Raw genomic sequence first — 6,126 nt, 5'->3', positions numbered from 1 at the left:
CAGGACGCGGGCCGTCACGGGCGAGGGGCGCGGCGGAAGTCCCGCCCCCGAGGGGGCCGCGGCGGAAGTCCCGCCCCCGAGAGGGTCGCGGCGGAAGCCCCGCCTCCGGGGGCGCGGCCCGAGTCCTGAGCGAGAAGGGTTGTGGGGTCTTCGGGCGGTCTCTTGGACGCGGCAGCCTCGGGGAGGGGGTCCCGTGGGGGGGCCGCGCTGGGGATGGAGAGAGCCCAGGATGGGGACTGCCCCCAGGGGAGGAGATGACAGACGGGCCCGGGGCAGAGGTTCCGGTTCGGGCGGAGTGCGGAGGGAAGAGGGGTCTGGGGGACCGGGACTCCCCTGAGCGGAAGGGGTGCCGGGCAGAGGGGGCTCCTGGGTGGGGAGGGGAGAGCCCGAGACGGAGGCTCCCCCAGGTGAGGGGCTTCGGGCAGAGCTGTCACCGGGGGAGGGGCGGTGCTGCTCGTAGTGCTCCCGCGGCGGGGAGGATGAGGCACCCGTGTGCGCCCAAGGGAAGGGCCTGAGACAGGCTGCTGGAAAGCAGAGGCCTCCCGGAGCAGGAGGAGCCGGATGGGCCAGCGCCCAGGCACTGACTTCCCCTGAAAAGACTGCAGACCCAGCTGCTGCCTTCTAAGTGGAGCTGTGTCCCCAAAGAGGAGCAGCCTGTCGCCAGCTGGCAAGTCTTGGGTCCTGAGAGCTCAGTGCGAGGTTCTTACTAGTCAGTACCAACTCACCCGCCAGGCACACGGTAGGATGAGAGTACGTCGCTCCTGCTCATCAGGCTTTCAAACACAGAAGTGAAAAAGCTAAATTCTACACCGTTAGGGTAAGGCTTGTGGGTTTGGTGTTTGTTTTGTTTGAGACAGCGTCTTGCCCTCTCAGGCTGGCCTTGAGTTCACTGTGTAGCCCAGGCTGGCCTCGAACTCCTGATTCTCCTCCTGCCTCAGCCTTCCCCCAAGCGCTGGGGTTACAGTCATGCGCCTCCACCGCCGCGTCCTGCCAGGCTTGTGTTTTTTCTGAGGGAGATGAATAGACTTTAGGAACCAGACAACGCTTCCACATATTTCCTCGAGCGAGCGGACTGGAGATGCATTCCTTCACCGAGAGTCTCTGCCAAGCCCTGTGCGGGTGCAGGAGATAAGAAGATCAGTAAGAGGTGGTTCCAACCCGGAAAGGTCTCGGACTGGAGAGGGAGGGAGGGAGGGAGGGAAGGAGGGAGAGAGAGAGGTAACGGAGTCCAGTTGACTGCCCTGATGCAGGAAGTATGGATACATATCTGGGGATGGATTAAAACGCGCAAACACACCCCCTACATTCCAGTTGAGGAGTAGGAGTGGGTTGACGTGGTGCTTACACTTCCACTGCTAAATAGAACTGTAAACACCGCAAACAGGAGACTGTACAGGAAAATGAGCTCTGAGCACTCAGGCTACTTGGTATTGTCACTGAGTCTTGCGCATCTCATTGATTGCGTGTTCATTCCCAAGTGCTTTTGGGTACTGGGTGCTGGGTCACCTCCAGTGTCAGGAGGACGGAAAAAGTTCAAGGATCCCACACCGGCAGAATAAAACCCTCTGGGTGTTTCCTGGAGGAGTGGTGAGTCGTCAGATACTGCTTGTTGTACATGGAGGTCTTGACCCTTAGATTTGTATCCTCGGTTGTAAAACAAAACCCCAAATCATCCAAAAAGCATTCCCCCTGCTATTATACCAAGATTAAATGGCCCAACAGCTCCAGCCCTTTCTGGCCCCCTTCCCCGCTGCACTGCAGGTCTTGGCTTCCTGAGCTCTAGATCTGCTTCAGCCTGGCAGGTAGCTTGGCCTGCAGGCACAACTTGCTGTGTAATGAGCATCCCTAGCTGATTTATTTCAGTGGGTAACACACCACCCAAACTTCTGAAGCACTGACACTTTCCTCCATAGCATTTAGCGTATGGTGTTTTTTTTTTTTTTTCCTATACTTGTGGGTTTTTTTTTAACTCATTTTATTTGTGTGTGTGTGTGTGTGTGTGTGTGTGTGTGTGACTGGCTCAGCCCACCCTGGGGGCAGGACTGGCACAGCATGTGGTGCTGGGGAATCAAACCTTGGTCCCTGCAGCTGCCTAAGCTTGCCTCAGCGGATGCTTTAGATCACTGAGCTATCTCACCAGCCCCTCTTTCCCATACTTCTTCTCTGTCCTGTTAATCTGTTTTGTTTGTTGTCATTTATCTTATTTTGTTACTGCTAGAATATAAGGGCCCAAAGGATAGAGATTCTGGTCTTTACGTTTATTTTTGTGTGTCCAGCTCATCACCTAGAAAAAGGCTAACTGTAAGGAAATGGCTCAAATATTAATTGAATTAGTGAGGAAATAATATTTTAGAAAAAATTTATTTTCAGAAGAGAGAAAGGCAAAGGCCATGTGTCCACCACCCAAGAAGTTCAGGAAAGAAGGAAGGAGGAGAGCCAGGTGTGGTGTAGATCACACCTGTGATCCCAGTGCTCTAGGAAGCTGAAGCGGGAGGATCAAAAGTTCTAGCAATTTGGCAGCTTAACAAGGCCCTAGCTCAGAAAGTAAAAGTACTGGTGACATACCTTAGTGGGAGAGCTCTGAGTTCAGTCTCCATACTGGGGGGAAAAGAAGGAAGAATGAGAGAAGAGAGAGAAATTAACAAAGCAGATTTTAAATATATATATGGGAAAGAGAAACAAAATGAAATGAAATTGGTCAGACAGTGGGTGTTTTGACCATCCAGAATTGACTAGAGGATTTCAACCTTGACTGAAGTAATGGAACTAAGTTAATATTTTACCTAGGTTAAATGGCATCTTTTAAGGTTATGTAACTATTTGCCTTAGATAAACCAGATAAACATGCCACCGGGTTGATGTACATGGCTTCCCCTTAGATAAAATCTGAGAAATAATTTATGTCTTGAGCCCACTACAGAAGAACTGAATCAGCAATTTTCAGTAATTGTTTTAAAAAGTAAACTGCTGGGTGTGGTGCGCACACCTGTAAACCCAGCGCTCTGGGAAGCTGAGGCAGGAGGGTCACATTCAAGCCCAGCCTGCGGAACCCAGCAACCTAATGAGACCCTGTCTTAAAAAGGGTTAAGAATGCAGCCCATAGTGAAGGTCCCGAGCTCCAGTATCACAAGTGAAAAGTAAAGTAAATAGAAGAAAGGGGAAGAACAAAAAGATGAGCCACAAGGCAAAACCAATTTGAGCCAAAGTGCAGATGGTCAGTCAGAAGGAGGCCAGGAGGAAGGGAGTGAAGGCGGAGGGAAGGTGAGCAGCGTAGTAAGCGGGAGGGTTCTTGCTTGTGCTGCTCCTGTACCTGAAGTTTCCTTAGCATCTCTGCGTACGGTTCTGTCCCTGGAAAGCTTTATCGCCACCTAATGTGTCATCAGGAGCAGCTCCAGTCTATCTTGTAGAGCTTAGGTGTGAAATGTCCCCCCAGTGTCCCATGTGCTCATAGCTGGGACTTCTGGAAGGTGATTGGATCATGAAGCATTTTACCCATCCGTGGATGCATCCATTGGTGAGTTCGTGGCCGGCTGCACTGTTGGGCCACGGGGCCTGGGTGGAGGCGGTTACTGGGTGTGTGACCCGGGCGGGTGTTCTCTTGGCTCTGGCCCCTTCTGCCCTGCCTGCTCCCCGGCTGCCATCCTCCGCCAGGCCCTTCCACTGTACTGTCTGCCTTGGAGCAGCTGACCATGGACTGGACCCATAAGTGTTTCACCAAGTGAGCAGAAAGTGACATCTTTGACTTTCATACTCGGCCTTGTGCTACTGTTGCCCACTATGAGGATCCCTTGCTCTTTATCAAAAGCATCAGGCAGAAATACCTTGACCCAGAAGTAGGCTTTTATTGTTGTGCTGGATTAAAAGAGAGAATGCTGTGGAGTCCTAAGGTGACCCAAGCAAAGGACAAACACGTATAAGACAGTTCACTTTTGAATGCCCAGTTCCCTGGTACATAACTCTGTAAGTTTGAGTCCTAGTTTAGCTATCTCACTGCAGACCTGCTTATGTACCTGTCTTACACATCTGAAGTCTTTCGAAGAAGAGATGTGGTCTTCCTCCCCTCAGCCTTGTGTTTGGAACCCATGCTGTAAGAATGTGTTGAACTGAACACTTTGGAGATCAAGAAAGAAGGAGAAAAAGATAACAGTATAATTGTTCAGGGTAGGGCTCGGCAGAGTACAACCTGAGAACCGACTATTTTCCTCCACTTATTTTCATAAAGTTGCACTGAATGCTGTCACTGCCACTCATTTACATATTACCCGTGGCTACTTCAGCACGGCAGTGGGCCAATCCAGTAGTTACCATGGAGACTGGATGGCTACAAAGTGTGTGAAGTCCTCAGCCCTTTGCAGAAGAGGTTTGCAGGCCCTGGGAAAGAACCTGAGCCCAGGGCCAGGATGCAGCCGGGCGGAGCGGCGCTGGCCCAGCATGCGTGGAGCCCTGGGTTGGACCCTGGGAACCACATAAAACCATGAGCTCTGCCAAAAAGAGGGAGACGTGGATAATGTGAGTCCGACGTTGGCATCTCAAGAGCTGGCCTCACGCTATCTCATCGAGCTTATAAAAAGCAGAGCTCTCTTTAGCACCTTTCCATGCATAAACTGGAATAGCAATAGCGGCGGGCTGTTGGGAGGAGCCAGTGAGCTAGGCCGCGTCAGTCCAGTGTTCATCAAAGACTCAGCTTTGCTCGGGAAGTGTTAACAACTGTGTAGTGCAGGCTGGAGAGACCCACAGAGAGGACAAATAAGCTGCACGATGGCGTGAAAGAAATTATCCAACATAAAGAAATAAAAACGCAGAAAGGCGGAGAACAGGCTGGGAAGGTCTCCTGTGTCTCTGGAGTCTGACAGAGACAGAGAAATAGGACAGAGTAATGCAGGATTCCAGACCATAGATTGGAGCTCCAGAGGTACAAAGCACAATAATTAAAAAACAGCCTCTATTTAGACACATCATGGTGAAGCTATACAAGAAGATGAAATCTGCTAAGTGGCTATAGGAAAACAACCTTTATTTTTAAAGAAGTAAGAGTAGGAGACTCTGTTCCCCACAGAAACATTGGAAACCAAAATAGCAGCATTCTATCTTCAGTGTGTTGGAAAATACAACCAAACACCGACAGATCCGTGCCAAAGGGAATACTAAAGGGCGTGAAGTAGGCCGGGCATGGCGACATATGCCTGTAACCCGGAAGGGTGAGGCAGGAGGATCTGGAGTGCAAGGCCAACCTGGCCAGTGTGGCAAGACCCTGTCTCAAAAAGAAAAATACGAGTTGGAAAAGACGATCCTGGAAGGAAGATGAGACATGTAAGAAAAAATGAAGATCGGTGAGAATCACCTCATCCAAGCCATCTGCTTCAAGTTGTGTGTGGTGGTGCACATCTGTCTTCCCAGTATTTGGGATGCTGAGGCAGGGGCTTGCTGGGAGTTTGAGGCCAGCCTCAACTACCGACCCTGTCTCATAAAACTACTTCATCAAAATGAGCACCTGAAGCATAAAACAATAATAAAGCAACAGTGACTACAGGGGTTTAAAATGCGCCCTCTACAGCATTCATAACCTGGGTCTGCTGTAGAGCATCGTGACACTCCTGGATATTGTCCTCTTCTGCCTTAGCTGGTGCTCCCATAGAGAGAGCCCTTCCCAGAACTACACACGGCTCAGGAAGTTTATATTTGTAATACTGGGGCCAGGGAGATAGCTCAGTGGAATAAGCACTTGGCCTGGCACGCGCAAGGACCTGAGTTCAATCCCCAGTTCTGAAAAAAAAAGTATATTTGTAATACCATGAAAAGTTATTGGAAATCCAGTGAGTGAATTCCACTCAACCACTTCCAGTGCAACGGCGTAAATACACAGTAATGTATCCAAGATGGTAGGGAATCAAGGGGGTCCTGAGTCCAGCCACAAGAATGACTGTCCAGAGGCCTTTACCCAGGACTGAACCTGGCTTTGATTTTGTGAAGAAGGAAGTGGCTTGAGGATGTGTGACCTGGAGAGTGGGCGGAAGTAGGTGGGTGCCATGAGCGGGGCTAGGTAGGAGGCCACACCAGGGCTTCAGCTCTGATGTATGGTCTCTCTGTCTGTCTGTGTTTCTCTCCCTCTCCCCTCCCCTCCCCTCC

This window comes from Octodon degus, unplaced genomic scaffold, assembly GCF_000260255.1.
Source record: "Octodon degus isolate 3935 unplaced genomic scaffold, OctDeg1.0 scaffold00153, whole genome shotgun sequence".
Taxonomy (NCBI): Eukaryota; Metazoa; Chordata; class Mammalia; order Rodentia; family Octodontidae; genus Octodon; species Octodon degus.
The sequence above is the reverse complement of the archived record's forward strand: the minus strand, read 5'-3'. Positions refer to the sequence as shown.